Source organism: Cyrtonyx montezumae, unplaced genomic scaffold, assembly GCF_038088225.1.
Source record: "Cyrtonyx montezumae isolate F1298 unplaced genomic scaffold, pur_monq_1.0 scaffold_3, whole genome shotgun sequence".
Lineage (NCBI taxonomy): Eukaryota > Metazoa > Chordata > Aves > Galliformes > Odontophoridae > Cyrtonyx > Cyrtonyx montezumae.
Genome location: NW_027072034.1, coordinates 154,341,869 through 154,358,158, shown reverse-complemented (window position 1 = coordinate 154,358,158; position 16,290 = coordinate 154,341,869). Strand labels below are relative to the sequence as shown.

The window sequence follows — 16,290 nt, the reverse complement described above, 5'->3', positions numbered from 1 at the left end:
AGATAATAGGTTAAGGAGATGACTTTTTAATACTTCAACAGAGAAGAGTAGACCTTTACTAGCTGGAAGGTACATGGATTTCTATAAGGTGGCTTGCAGAGTAGAAAGTTATTCCTGCAATGCAATAAAGCAGGTTATATAGATACATAAACTCTGCAAAAACACTGAATTAGTGACACAAAAAGTAACATGCTTCACCTTTTTGCATTTCCTATCACCATTTCCTCACTCTCCTCCCTGTTTGAACTGTAAATTCCTCAGTGCTGAGACTGTCTCTTTAGACGTGACTGGATAGAGCTGAGCAGCCAGGGCCCTTGTGTTACTGGGAAACAAAACAAGAGCTGACATTTATTTTCCAGTTAGAGGTAGTAATCTGTCCTCATGCTCAAGCAAGGAGATTTCTTTTATTTTTCTTATTACACTGAAATAAAGTTATTGAATATTCAGTAAATTCTTGGATTTTTAAAGGAAAATTTGAAGATATGACACTTTTGATCAATTAGCAAAATTAGCAATGTAGCTCATAATACAGACAGCTGATGTGCAGCGTCTCCCCCCTTTCATTCCATTTCATCAGTCACTAGCTAAAGAGAAAGCATGACAGGCCCAAGAACTTGGACTCAATGTTTCTCAAAAAAGAGGGTGTTTTGAGAAATGACATCTGTGTTTCAGCCTTTTAAACCAAACGAGTAGCATGGATATTCACAACTACAATCTTCATATTAAATTGAAAGGCTAGCTTTCCAGTTGCTGGAACTTTAGAACATTTTTGTACACCTTTTCAGTGTAACAGGGCATCAGCCTAAGAAATAGATGCTTTCTGCTCTTCAGAGACGTAACATTTTTTTACATACTACAGCTAGATTTACAGTTAGAAGTTATTTTCCAGAAAAAGAATGAACATATTCACCCATACTTTACAAAACTTGCTCAGTCTTCTTGTACTTGAAGATGGCATGGGTAAATGAAGAAAACAATGTACATGCTTAGGCTGTCTTTGGAGTAACAGAAGTGTACAGTCAGGGCTTGCCTCCAGAACACACACAACTCCCTGTGCCTGAGCATTTCAGGTTAGCATGTCCTTGTGCAGCTTTGTGTAGCAAAAAGTACCTGGAAAGGGTTCTCACAGGAGAGTCACAGTGCAAGCCAGGCTGCCTACCAGTCACTTACAACCAGGAAGTCAGTTATAATGCACAGTGCTCTGATTTGCCTTTTTGTATCACACAGAAGTATTTCTGAGACTTGGAAAGAAGAAAACAAAATATATATAAATGGATTACTTCTAAAAATACTCCCCAAAATATCCCTCCTTTTCCCCCTTCCCCCCCTAAAAAAAAAAAAACATAATCAAACATGCCACTACTCTTCCCCTGCCCTTTTCTCCATTATTTAAAAACAAAACAAAATCCTGGCTATGAATTTTTGCCAGACTACTTTCAGGGAAGAGTAGCAATGTGCCACGTGTTATGCAAGTTGAACTTACATATTACAGCTTGCATTATATGAAGTAGCTAAGCTTCAAGAACAAATGCCCTAGGACAGTTGGATGAAAAATAAATCACAACACTAAGACTATCAGAACCCAATCAAACTCCTTCATAACCTCTCCAGAAAGAAACCTCCAGTATCCTAGTGGATTCAGGTGAAAATTGGGCTTTCTTTCTCTACAAAGAGGCAAGCACCAAACTGTATCTCAGTAAGAGCCCAGGAAGAGGCAGCCTTCACTCTTCCATGACAGGCAGCAAGGAGCTCAGCTACTGCAGCAAGTCTACAGGACACAACAGCATCACAGCAGGACGCTCCGCACATCATCCTTTTCCCTGGTGATACCTGCAAGGAAACTGAGGTAGCAGAGATGTGCTTCATTTGAAACAACAAAGCAGTGAACGTATTTAAACAACAATATTTAAGCAACTCATCCTGCCAATAAGAAGGAAATTTCCTTTGGCTCAAACTAAATCCCTTGCTCTCCAGGAGTACCCAACAGCAAAGCTTCTCCTTTATTCATGTTAATGTGCAAAGTGACAAGACCATGCATGTGGATCCTGATCCTTAAGTGCTCTACTCAGCATCATGCATCTGGCAGCTAAACTCCAGCCACTCTGAAATCTTTTTAGCTTGTTTGGAAGCACCCAGCACAGCCACTGGCCTAGTTTAGGAGCACAGTTATGCACACATGAACGATCTTGACCCAGTTCTTGTCACACTGTCTCAAATACTCAGAGCCGTGAACTCCATTTTATTATTAGCACTAGAACAATGGCCTGTGTATATACATGAGGTGTTCTGAATGCCCATTCACTGCACATACGAGGAATGAAATGGAAAGAATCATTCTATTATTTGCCATCCTCCTTCCTCCTCCTCTAGACAACCCACAAGAAGACCCACAAAAGGCCATCGCTATAGAAATACATCTGACTGGCAGTGTTTGGTTCTGATTCAGAGCAGATGCCACTGGACCTGAGAGTTAGCTAGCACCAGCTGGCACAGGCACGGTGAACAGAATGTCTTTCTAACACAGGCAGGAGAATTCGCAACATTCAAGTACACAAAAGCAGCTTGATGTGGGTTTTGCTTTACACACTAACAGTTTCAAGACTCAGTTTCCCTCCTTAAAACACACTATGTTGCAAAGCAGAGGGACCACTCCTACCAATGCCAAACACAAGGCCATTTTGTCCTCCAAAAGCATTTATGGGTTGCAGCTTTCTTGCTTACAGGATCGATGACTAATTCCTGGCAAGGTCCTAAACGTCACAGGCTGAGATTTGCTAGAGGACACAACACAGGTTTTACATTTTATCCTGCAAGCACATACACTGCCCGAAGTTTCAGAGTAAATGTAAAAAAGAGGGACAGATCTCATCTGAAAGGAACTTGTTCTGTTCCCAGCAGTCTGCACTACTCCTCTCTTTGAGGAGCACAAAAGGCAAACTTCTAGCTTCATGTTGCCAAAGAAATTATTAAAATGTAAGCAAATCCAGGAGTTCTGCTTGTAGAATACACAATAGGAGTAAATAATAAGCTAAAATGTTCCTCTGTACTGTAACACTGATTTTTCACCTGTGATTTTCCTGCCCTTCACCACACGAAACATTATAAACTAAGCACAAAGTATTCGGCAAGCTCAAAACATGTTCTGAAACTAAACTTAAGACCATGAGAGATTGCAATTCTAGCAGCCACCAAAAGCTGTGTAGCAACAAAGCCTTAGTTCAAACTTCTGCATTCCCAGTGCCACGAAACAGAAAAACAGCAGGTACCCTGCAACGTTTTCAGGTTCTGAGGAAAGAAGGAAATGGCCCTGTTTGACCACATCCCTTCCTCACAGATGTTAGAGCTGTCTGCTTGCAGAATCCCCATGAGACCTGCCACAAGACAATCACTCCAACTGCTCCCTGATGCCACGTGCAGCGTGCAACCCTTGGCACTAAGACCAGCAAAATGCGTGAGTGCACATAGCAGAGAAGCAGCAAGACTTTTAGAAAGCACCTTTGGGATGGGTCTGGAGCCTGGTCTCTCGCAGTGAGATCTGCACTCACATCATCCAACCCAGTCAAAGGGTTTTCAAGAGAGGCAATCATGGCCTTGCCAGTGCCTTCCTGGCTCTGCAGAGCCTCCACTTCCTTCTGTTGGCTCTTGCTCACCTGCAGTGGGGTGAAGGAGCACCCCAGAAATCCAGCTAGAGGCAAGTCTGTGAAAACCTCACCCACCATTTAAAAGAAGATGTAGAAAGGAGAAATGTTCCTGTTTTCTCTCTCCTGTATGTACTTTGTTTAAAGATTCATCAGTACAAAAAACTCCTGTTCACCATGATCTAACAACCACCAGTATGTATGCTGGTAGTGGTCAACTGCTTCTTCAACCAATTACATCACAGCCAGGAAACCAACTTGATTTTCACACCTCTATGTTCAGTTTGTGTTGCACTTCTCTGCACTCCACTCGCTTTGTGCAGCAGGAGGAAGCTCCTGCATTTCAGTGCCAGACAGCAGTTCAAAAGACACAAGTATGAGTTCTTGCATCATTGTGTGTTTCCTGTGCAATCACAGAAAAGCCATCTACTTTTTTGTGTGCTTTTATTCCCCATCTGCAAAGGGAAGGTGTCCTCCTCGCAGCAGAAGGACAGAGCTCCTTTCTGCTTCAGCATGGTTTTAGAAGAGCTAATATGACAAAGGTACAGGGATAAGTCTGATAAGACAAGACATGGAAAGAGGAAACACCACAGAGAAATGTGGTTCTAGCCAGATGATTTATCCTTCTGTTTTTTACCAAACTCACACCACTCTGTTCAGGTTATTATAATGATCCGTTCCTGGCTTGTGTTAGAAATAAACATTAAGGACTCAACTTTCATGCTTTGCAGGTACATTAATTAAAAAAAAAAAAAAAGCTTCAGGCCTTGCAACACCATCTTAAGCTTCAAAGCATACTTGCACTGATACTCAAGACCACATCAGGTATGGTCAAAACAGAAAAAACTTCTCACTAGTCAGTGAACTGGAGAAATATTAAGCAGATTTTTTTTTCATAGAATCACCAAGGTTGGAAAAAACCTCCAAGATCATCCAGTCCAACTGTCCACCTGTCACCAATATTTCCCACTAAACCATGTCCCTCAGTACAACATCTAAACATTTCTTGAACACCTCCAGAGATGGTGACTCTACCATCTCCTTGTGGTAGAAGATCACACTTCTGGAGAAGAATTTTTTCCTAATGTCCAACACAAATCTCCCCTGGCACAACTTGAGGCCACTCCCTCCAGTCCTATATGTAGTTACTCAGGAGCAGAGGCTGACTCCCACCTCACCACAACCTCCAGATCCTTTTCCTTTGCAGTATTCCAGCCCCTCTGCCCCAAGCCTGTAGTGCTGCATGGGTTATGTGGACAAAACTCAGTACCCAGCACTTGGGCTTGTTGAATTTCATCCCACTGGCCTCACCTCAGCAATCCAGCCTGCCCAGATCCCTCTGTAGGGCCTTCCCACCCCCAGGAAGATCAACACTTCCTCCCACCTTGGTGTCATCTGCAAACTTACCGAGGGTGCACTCAATGCCCTCATCCAGGTCACCAATGAGGACACTAACCAGGACAGACCCCAGCACCAACCCCTGGGGAACACCATTTATGACAGGCCACCAGCTGGATTTAACTCCATCCACCACCACTCCCTGAGCCCTGCCCTCCAGCCTGTTCCTTACCCAGCAAAGAACATACCTGTCTAGGCCGTGGGCTTCCCCCTGAAGTTAGACAGTATGTGAAACTTGCTCTTTAATGCTTATTTTTTTCCAAAAATGTCAGAATAGTATCAGCTAAAAATTGTGTCTGACATGCTCTTTTTTTGTACTTATGAACTGAAAACAGACAGAACCGAAGTTGTACTATTCAAAACTGTCAGATACAAAAATGAATCAAAGATTTTGTAAAGCTGAGCACTGAAGCTTGCTGTCTTTAAAACTACCACAATGCCAGACAACTCAGAGTAAGACAACTGTATTTAGTGTGGTTAAATGCATACAAAGATAACACAGCTCGGTTCAATTAAAGCACGTTTCGAAGCTTTGTCAGACCCAAATGTTCATCAAGGCCAATCATTTGTTAAACAGTTCCATTCAGTCCCACAACTAATAAACAAGAAGCTTTGCTTCTCTCTGTACCAGTTTTCTTCTGCTCGAATTTTTCGATTATTTTTCTTTCCTTACTAACATTATGTTACTGATGTTTAGATGCGGTGTACGGAAAGAGAACTGTTTTTGAGTAACATGCATAGCACTATGTAAGAATTCAGTGAATTCTCCCCCACACGCTCTGATCCGCTCACTCAGTCTATCTCAAGCCTGGCTGTCACACTATGTGACTCTGTCAAACAATCTGCCACTTCAGCAAATGCACTGACCTTAACTACCACACAGACCAACTTGTAAAGAGGCATGTGCGTGTGTGAATAAGGAAAGATGTCCAAACTGCAGCTGCCATGAAGTTCATCACTTACCTAGCTGAGCAGCATCACTGTAGGACAGCTCAGTACAGCTACAAAACCCTTCAGCGCTCACAGTTCAGAGAAACGTCTGAATTTTGAAGAGAGACAAAAGGTGCCAAGACTGAAAAAGAAGGAAGACTGTAAAGCAAGGGATATAAGATCTGTAGCAGAAAGGGGAAAGCAAGTGGGAGAGTATTGAGAAGATCTGATTATAAGAGGGTCCGCACCCTCAGCCCTAACTTTGAGGGAGAACCAGCCTAACACTGTAATTACTGATGCTTAATGATACTTAAATGCTGGAGATAAAATAGCAACATTACTCATGGGTGTTTTGGACCCTGAAAAATATAAGTGACACTTCACCTGCCAAAATCATCCCTGGCAAAACACCAGTGACATCAGTGGAGCTTCACTAACCACGAAATTGCACCACAGTTGCTTTAAGACAATGAAAGCTTTGTTTTAGGAAATATAGGTTATTTGTGCTGCTCTTAATAAAGCCTAGCCAACAATTGCTTATTGTTAGTGAGCAAACATCACTGACAATAAGCAAGCAGCTACCACATTCATTGGATACACTGTCTGTTCATATACTGCTGTGAAAACAGCCATCAATAAAGGAAGAGACTGTCAGTTCGTATCAGGAGGAGATGAAAGACTATCTGCTTCTCCAGTTGCCCACAAGATCCACAAGTTATTTCCATTTTAACAATGTTCTTTCATGCTCCTACCTCATTCCCAAGTCAAAGAAAGTTAAACATCCCGATCAGTGCTGCAGGATTTAGCACACAAATATCTGTCCCACAGCGCAGAACAGACTGCTGCCAGAGTTATTCAAATAACACACCCTCCACAAACTATACACAACAACCACGCTGTGCTCGTTCAAATGATTTCTTCCTCATTTTGATGCATTTTTGTTGGACTCTGCAAATTCTCAATGAAAAGCAAAAATTCACACTTTCCTCTCTCCTTACAGAATCATAGAATTGTTTGAGTTGGAAGGAACCCTTAAAAGGCATCAAGTCCAACTCTCCTGCAACGAGGGAGGAGCTGTACACCTACAGCTAGATCAGGTGCTCAGAGCCCCATCCAGCCTGAACTCAATACCACAGAATCACAGAATTGCAGGGGTTGGGAGGGACCTCTAGGGACCATGGAGTCCAACCCTCCTGCCAAAGCAGCTCCCTAGCCCAGGTTGCACAGGTAGCAGTCCAGGCAGGTCCTGAACGTCTCCAGGAAAGGAGACTCCACCACCTCTCTGTGCAGCCTGTGCCAGTGCTCCGTCACTGCACTGTGAAGAAGCTCCCATGCACACTTGTGCAGAACTTCCTATGCTTCAGTTTGTGGCCATTTCCCCTCGTCCTATCAGCACACACTGCAGAGAAGAGTCCGGCCTCGAAACTTTGCCTCCCGCTCCTTAGATATTTATAGACGTGGATCAGATCCCCTTTGGGTCTTCTTTTTTCAAGGCTCAACAGTCTCTCAGCCTTTCTTCATAAGAAAGGTGCTCCAGGCCCGTTATCATCTGGAGATCCCACTGGAGTCTCCAGGAGATCCCAGTGTGTTTTGTACCGGGGAGCCCAGAACTGGACACAGTACTGCAGGTGAGACCTCACCAGGGCAGAGTAGAGGGGGAGGATCACCTCCCTCAACCTGCTGGCCACGCTCTTCTTAATGCACCCCAGGATCCCATTGTCCTTCTTGGCCACCAGGGCACACTGCTGGCTCACGGTCAGCCTGCGGTGCACTAGGACTACCAGGTCCCTCTCCATCACCAGGCCATCCCTGAACCTATACCAGTGTACGTGGTTATTCCTTCCTAGGTGCAAGACTCTCCACTTGCTCTTGTTAAACCTCATCTGGTTCCTCTCTGTCCAACTCTCCAGCCTGTCCAGGTGATGCTGAATGGCAGCACAGCCTTCAGGTGTGTCAGTCATTCCTCCCAGCTTTGTACAATCAACAAACTTGCTGATATCTCCAGGGACAGGACATCAACCGCCTCTCTGGGCAACCTGTTCCAGAGCCGCATTGTAAAAAGCATTTTCCCTACATCCAATCTAACCCATTCCTCTTTCAGCACGAAACCACTTGCCCACCACACTATCGAGACTGTCCCCTTCACCCTCACAGCCCTCCCAACGCGTAGGAAGATCCCAAACATCTGGTATCACAACAGAGGTGAAAAGTTATTTCACGGAGGAAACCCATTGACCCCAAACCAGGCGGACACGTCCCGTTACGGGCAAGAAACACCATCCACGCTCCGCTGTCTGCTCGGACGAAGCGCGCCGGGCATCCTCAGTGCCGCTCAGCCCCGCGCGTAGGGGCGGCAGACGGAGCTCCGCGGGAGCACCTCCCCCAGCTCACCCAGCGCGCCTTTGTGTGCCGACAGACGCCGAACGTACCTCGCCGGACCGCGGGGAACGAGGAGACCCCGAAACGAGAGGACGGAGCGAAGGAGACACGCACCCGGGGAGCGCCGGCACACGCGCGGCTCTGTCCCGGCCTCGCCTGGGGGAGCGGCGGGGCGGGGCGGGGGCGGGTCCGCCGCTGAGTCACAGCCGGGGCGGCCCCGAGCCCGAGCCCCGCGCTGCCTTTGTTGTCGGCAGATGGGGGGAAAGAGCGGTGAGGGGGAAAGAGAGAGGATAAAAGAGAGACGAAGGAAAGGGGGACGTGCTGCCCCGAGGCTGGGCCGACTCCATCCGCGCTGAGGGGAGCGGGACGGGCGGCAGCGCTCGTGGTTTCATCGCGGCTGAGTTCCCAAGCGCGTGCTCAGGGCGGTAGGCCGCCGAGTGAGCTCTTTCACCTGCGAGTGACTCCTCTCCCTCCTGCTGTTGGAAGAGGGACCTCCTCACAGAGTGTTTTTAGCTCCCTCGTCTGTATTTCTGCTCGCTCAAATCGTCTGAAAGTCCGCTTTGTCCCCTAGGGGTATTCCCGCTGCCCAGGTGCAGAAGGCAGGCTCGCGTTGCTCTGCAGTTCATCCCTGTGGTGATCTGTGCCTCGGAGTCTGTTTTGTAGCTAGAAAGAAATGATTGAGACAGCACGGAGTCTGGAACATAGTGTAGTGTGTGGATGTTTCGAGTATGAACCGACAAAGTGACCTTTGGGGTTGAAACGTATGTTTATATATTGCTGTACATACTTGGATTAAATTGGCTTCTTCTGTATATTTATCACCAGGATTATTTTGGGTTTCTTCAGAGCAGATGACTTATGTCATGGCACAGTGACAGAAGCATCTTGAATCATCCCAGGGATGGAAAGCTTCTGGGCCTGTCAGACCGCAGCTTGAGGAGCTGAGTAATTCCAAGCATCCAACGTCATGGGCTCCCCAAAAACCCCAGTCCCAAGAAGTCTCTGTCAGAAGGATACTGGGCACTCAGCAGGTGGTGCTATTTCCACTGAGTATGTCCTGTATAATGCAATGCCCCCACATGTCCATGGGAAATCGGTGGGTAGGGAGAAATATGTTTTCTATGGGGAAAGGATGAAATCCTGAGTGCTGGCGTGTATTGAAGGGCTGCTCAGGTCTTTGTGTGCAGCTGTTCAATCACTGGGGGAGAAAGGGAACCACACAGTACCTGTGTGAAACTTGGCAAATGAATGAAAGCCAGAGTGTATGTGTTGCCACTCTCAGTTCTGGCACCATGTAAGTCTGTTGTCAAGTGCCAACTTATGCAATCAGATCTATGCTGGGGACAAATGCAATGTTATGAAATGCAGTGTAGTCCCCAGAAAGTCAATATCAGCACCACAAGCTGGACACCCATTTGTCTTGTCTGTGTTCATAGTTACCAGCCCTGATTGTGAGCTTACTCATACCCCAGGTATGCATTTCATCACAGAAGTGAAGATATGTGTGAGGTATGTTTCTCCTGTATGTACAGCCCGTGGTTACTATAGAGAGAAGAACCTTATAAAAATTGTTTGTTTTTTTTTTAATTAAATGCAGTAAAATGATGTGCCTAGGCTAATGAGGGAGTATTGGTATAGAACACTGAGTTCCCTGTTCTGTGTGAGCAACCTTCTGTTTGAAACATGCAGGGAAGGTGTGTTACCAGAGACATGCAAACAGTGAAGAAAGAAAATGAACAGTAAAGGCAGCTGGAATGCTGAATTCCCCTTTTGCATTCTTGACCTTACTGACCTTTCCATATCATTTCTGTATCAAAGCATTAACCATTCATATTCTAAGGACACTTTGTAGTCTTCATCAAGTTTTATCTCCATGGCTTTAGACACTGCACAGTCAGTTGTCCCTGCTCTGAAATCTGGCACTTTACATCAATGTTTCCCAGCCCTTTCTAAGCTCAGACAGCTATTTTTCTACAATATGTACAATTTCCCCAACATATACTGCATATCCACACCTTTAAACAGAATATAACACTTTGCTGAAGCTATCAACAATTTCTGGGTACCTTGCCATGGCTTGTCAAAGGAGCACGGGCAGTTTTGCATGGTGATAGCTAGTTTGTTCCAGTGTTACACTCAGTTTGAAGTGTGTGGTTATGTTACACACACTGTCAGCTTGTGCTCCATTCAGTCATTGCGATGGCACACAGCTACCATGGTTATATCCAGGCTGAAAATCATTGCTGTGTGAACACGAGAGGAAAAATTGGGAGGGAGAGGCAGTAAGTTGAAAGTACTCACCAAGAGCACATCTGAGGACCAGCTATGGCAGAGATCAACAGGTTATCTTAGTGTCTTACTCAGTGCCTTATACGAGACTGTCAAATGATAACCCTTGAGTCAGACATCTCACAAGTAATTTAAGGGGCAAGTCTGTGCTGTCTGGTTGTCTGGTTTTAGTGGAATAGCTGCTTGGTATGCCTGGGTCTGGAGAAGGCGAGTCACTGTAGCTCAGCTCCAGCCCATAATTGAGGAAGAGGGACTCATGAGGAGTTAGTATCCCAGCCATAAGACATTTGGGATCCTAGAGTTCCCCTTCTTTCTTTAAGGCACACAGTGTGTGCCTCCTGGCTCTCGACCACAAGAAAATCACAGTGCATGGTCCCTATGATGAAGAAATTTGGCCACAGCTGCATTTTACTCATGACAAGCCTTCTTCCACCAGCACTGACTGTACTAAAACTCCAGAAAAAGACTGAGAAAACCTCAGGGGTCTCTAGATGAAAAGCACTAAGGCATCACTGTTTTATTTTAAATGAAAAGTGCTGTGCTGGAATCCAAACCATGAATAAACTTGCTGCACTTTAGAACAACTCTCAGACAGAACGAGGCTCTGGAAACACTCAGCAAGATAAATCCCTTTTTTATTAATATCATACCAAAAAATATGTAGTCATTCTATTGTATAAGTTTCAAAGAATGTAACTAGTTTGGCATTTTGGTATCTTGTGAATTAAATCCCTATATTTTGTATTTTAATTGCCCGTTACTGTTTATGTTTCTTTTCAGCCAACCTTTAGAATTAAAAGCAAAATCATCCTTTCACTACTGGAGTTCTTCTCTTTGTAGAGCAGGGATTGCATCTTCCTCCATGTTTGCACCATACCTGGCCTCTGAGTGTTACTGTAATGTAATCTGAAATAGTAATAGTAGCTTTTTTTGTGTATGGCAGAAGCAAAGTGGATTAGAGCCATCTGCTGTGGGATTCCCCTTGCTTAATTTTAGCTGTCTGAAAACAGTCGTCTGGTCTAAGCAGGTCATGTAGGGTAGGTGAGAGATGGGAGAGAGAGATTTGTGCCTCCTACCTCAGGTGTCTATTCTAGAACTGGATAAATGCCTTATGGAAGTGCCTCTGCTACTTAGAAAAGGCAGCAGCTTGACAAGCTTCAGCTAGTTGCCTTCCTCATAAATTCTTTAGTTGTGTGTAATTCCTTTCCCTAAAGTGGCACACTTCCCCATTACCTATGTTCATTTATAAATATGAGATGAGCACTGCTCGTATACCAAATAACGTGGAGAAGCACTGACTGTATGACAAAGTGATGTTCTTTGTTGAAACATACTCGCTTAAAATGTTGTTTCTTTTCTTCCTAGATTATTTTCTTTTCATTTAATCAAAGTAAATCTATGGGAATGCAAGCTGCTATAAGGACTTTTCTATGCCATAATTTTGGAGAATATCTGAAGAAAGATCTGCTATGCACACAGATGTAGAAATACGTATGGGAGCCCAACAATACGATTTTTGGTTTGCAGTTTTCTTTACATAAAAGGGATTTCCTCCAAGTTTTCCTGTGTATTAATAATGCAGATCAGGATGCCACCTTTGCTTCCTCCTTTCTGAGTACACAGTGAAAGGAAATTATTCTGGATCAAATCGCAAGGAGCAGTGGAAAATGGCAGAATGCTCTCCACACTGGCACTCAGGAGTTTAATTCTCCAGCATGCTGCATCTTTATGGAAGAAGGAGACAGATAAATCCCATATGTTAAGAGCTGGCCCCCTGTAGCTGACTTCTGGCTCAAATATTCCATATTGTGATGAATGTTGCGCAGTCGGATCCAAAATATGCTCGTTCCCCAGGCTGCAGGGGGAAAAAAATGGGGGATTTATTTACCTTCCAACTACAGAATTTCATTTGATCAGTCCTTTGGGGTCTGATTGCTCCCTGCCTATGCATTAGCAGCCTCTGAAGATCCGTTCTGCTCTTCCTGAGCTAGGACTCTTGGTTTCTACCTTCTCCTACAGCCTCTGCTCCTGGCTGGCTGGGCAGCCTGTGCTAAGTCATTTTGCCTCATGTTATGATCTAGCAGAACAACAAAAATCACTGACTCATTTGCTGACACAGCTTGAAATCTGCAAATAGGAGACCCTAAAAAGCTTCATCTCTAAATGAAATAGAAGACTGACCTTTAGCATCTGAAGCTGTCACTAGATTAGGTCAGAAAATCATTGCTGAATGTGGATCATGGTTTCCTGGGCACCTTCTCCCCTCAGCTTGCAATTCTCGTGTGTCCACTGATTCTGTTTGCATTCTCATGTCCTTGTCGTCATTTCTGATCACTCTAATACCATAAATTGTATTACTGTCTCTGGCATAGCAAAACAGGCATCTAGATCTCTGTCCCTGTGTGTCAGTTTGATCCTGAAGGCATGCAGTCCTTCTGTGAACATAATGTTCACCTCATATGTTACAAATATACAGTATTTAGTACTCACAGCATTTTTCTGGGGAAATATGATCCTCAGACGTGGTAATAGGTGGGCTCAGAGCTGTAAAGTAGAAAGTGTAACAGATTCACAGCATGCCCCTGGCATCTGCTCTAGACTTAAAGCCTCGAGGTGCAGTGGTTAGTAATACCAGAATTCCTCTCTGTTTGACTTGTCTAGAGAAAACACAGAAATTGTTGTCCAAATTAAAGCCATTGCTTTAACACTGCACTGTTCAGACTGAGCCCTCATTTCTGCCATCCTCTTAGATGAGACGAAGCAGCAAGGTCTGATGAAGGCCTAGGAGCTGCTTCTGCTCCCATGGAGATCACAAGGAATTCAGCCTGCTTGGGGCCTACAAAGTTGTGCCCAGCTGTCTTCCCATGAAAACAAAAAGGTCTATAAAAATACAGCTGCAATAGCTGCAAAGACAGGAAAACATGACACAGAGTCCCTGAGAAGCTCTGTCCCTATCTCCAGCTATGACACATTTGGATTTATACACATGCTGCATTTTTCTTTTTATTTTTTTCCAAGCTGTTTCATTTACTGAAGTTGGCAGGCTGCTAGCAGACTGTACTCAGGTGGCCTTACAGAGACACTCTTGTATCGTTTCCCACAAAAGCAAATAATTGTCTTTTTTCCTCCATGATAGGAAAGACAGACAGATGTCCTCCATCCTCAGAACCATAAAAGAGAAACACAGAGTCGTAGAATCAGTAAGGTTGGAAGAGTCCACTAAGATCATCTAGTCCAATCATCAACCCATCAAGTACATGTAAGTAGCTTTTTTCTGTCTTTTACATAATAATGGTTGACTTTCCATGAACCCCATACGTGCTTAGAGAAACCTGCACATCACTTGAGACTCTACAGCATCTTCCATCACAGGATCTGAAAGTGCTGGTTAAGCCTCACAGCTCTTGGAAATCAATGAGCATGTCTTTCCCAGCATGCTTACTCAGAATATATAACCATGTCTGTTTTAGAAATGAGTGAACAGAAGATTTTTGTTTTCAGAGAAACTGTATTTGAAATTCACTGAAACCTCAGCATCCCCCACATCTGAATTCAAAATAAAACAGGAAGAAGAAAGGAAATAAAACCTTTTTTTTTTTTTTTTTTTTTTTGCTGATATCTGACATTTAAAAGCACAAAGTTTCCTTTCTAGGTGTCGAATTCCCACTATTTCTGCGGGATTTCCTGGGCAGGAATCCATGAGCATGGGTCGTGCTGAGCAGAGCAGCAAGACCCATGCAAGCTCAACATCTCAGAGCTTGTGTGGAAACTCTGCAAAGTCAGTGTATGCTCACCCGGTGTCCAGAGAGTTCTGAGTGCATGCAGTTCCCTGCGTAGACAGATTAGTTCTGCTTGTCATACCATAGCTGAGCTGCCAAGCACCCAGAAACCCTAAATGTGAGAGCTCAGAAGCTCCACTGCAATTCCATGAAGTCATAGAAAAAAAGCCACAGGATGACAGAGTGAGAGCTCCAGCTGCTCACTGTCCAAACTGGAGTCCATGTCCATCACAGAACTGGTTCAGATCTGTGACCTGCATATGAGAACTGTCTGGCTTGGGCAACTCTTAGGCACTTGTTGAAGTTCTGCCTGCATTATCTCTGGCACTGTGTGCTGCCAGAGCAGACTGATCTAGTGGTCAGCAACCCTACCCATGGCACAGGGGTTGGAGCTCAGTGGTCTTTAAGGTCCCTTCCAACTTAAGCTGGTTGGAAGGAAGCTGATATATGATTCCACGACTCTGTGATTCTTCTAATTCTGGGGTCATTCTTCCAAGGGAAGCTGTGCTAAGGTGAATTCAAATTCTCTCTGATTCTTTCTCAGTGAGTCATTAATCAGGGGAATTCTTGTCTCGTTCTTCTACACATGTGGGAAAAACTGTGGGAGGAAACTGAAGGACAGAGTAAATGTGTTAGCATCCCAAGGGAAAACAGAGCCTTGGCCATAACCTGCAGTGCTACCCATGGCCTCAAAGTCAAGCAGCAGTGGGTTGTATGTGATCAGGAAAGAAACCATGGGAAACATTGCATCAGAGCCTTCTACAGTGGATCGTGAAGACAGTGTGAACACAATAGATCCAGCTCAGCTTAATCAGCTTATGTTCTCAGCTGAGTCTCTAGTCACCAATCCTAATACAAATAATAAAAATATATGACAGGAACATAAGCAATTAACAGGGATAGGTTGTCACCATTGTTCTGCTTTCCCACTTAAAATAAATCGTTGTTCCACACCTAACTTTTCATTTTTATTTTTTTTCCCATCCCCTGTGGTTTAGCAACCAGCTGGCATTCCTTATAAAGAAATCTGCAGGTTGATTGAGGCTGTGGCTACCCTAAAGTCCTCTGAGGCTTTCTTATTGACTGACTACATCTTAGATAAGGTTGCCAGTTAACTATAGCTCTGCTTGAGAGCATCTGCCTCAGGGCTGTTCTCCCCTCATTATAAAACCTGATCTAATCCTGCGTGTCTCTTCAATTACTGAAGAGCTCAATTCAAGAAGTGGCTTCCCCAGTGAACATGAAATGAGATAAGTTATTCCTAAGCAGGGTAAACATGAATACCTAAGAGTGAAACTAAGCATTTCCAGGCCAGTCTTCTTCTGATTTCTATATGGTTTCAAACTGAGTAACGTATTACCACTCCTGTTAGTGTTGACTGTTATTTCACCACAGAAAACTAAGTTCAAAATCAGATCTCCAAACACTTGTCATTAGAACTATTTGTAAGTATTTCTGTCTGCAAGAGCCACCTTTGTGACAGTTCAGGTGATAGGAAATGTGTTACATAAGCCACTTGCTTTAGAGCCTCCAGTCCGCCATGAAAAGCCTTGGGAGATGCTTTATCTCTGTGCCAGGATACAGGAATGGCATTTCATTTCTGAACTCGATGAATGTCAGATAGTAAATGGAAAAGGAAGAAGCTTATCTTGCTGTTCTAGGCAGATGAATTATGTCTTGGACTGGAGGATGAGTCCAGCACCTCAGTGCTGATGGAGACAAGTTGTTCTGTTTGCCGCTCAAGTACCTGCTGCAAATTCCAGCTGTTGAGACAGCTGCCATCACTGTCTGTGGCCATCCACACACATAATAACATGAATGGACAGCTTTGCAGGTCCTGCCTGAGCTCCAGCCCATCTTGAGCCTCATTCTGTGAG

General features: G+C 44.4%; 1 protein-coding gene across 1 annotated transcript in view; it reads right to left on the bottom strand.

Annotated features, from left to right (window-relative positions):
- FAM107B (family with sequence similarity 107 member B) overlaps positions 1–8,490 on the bottom strand; it is a 56,483-nt gene extending 47,993 nt beyond the window's left edge. Inside the window, exon 1 of the mRNA XM_065743767.1 lies at positions 8,396–8,490. The gene's annotated coding sequence lies outside the window, so the exon portion shown is untranslated. The remainder of the gene's footprint in view (positions 1–8,395) is intronic.
- Between the last annotated feature and the right edge of the window lie 7,800 nt (positions 8,491–16,290).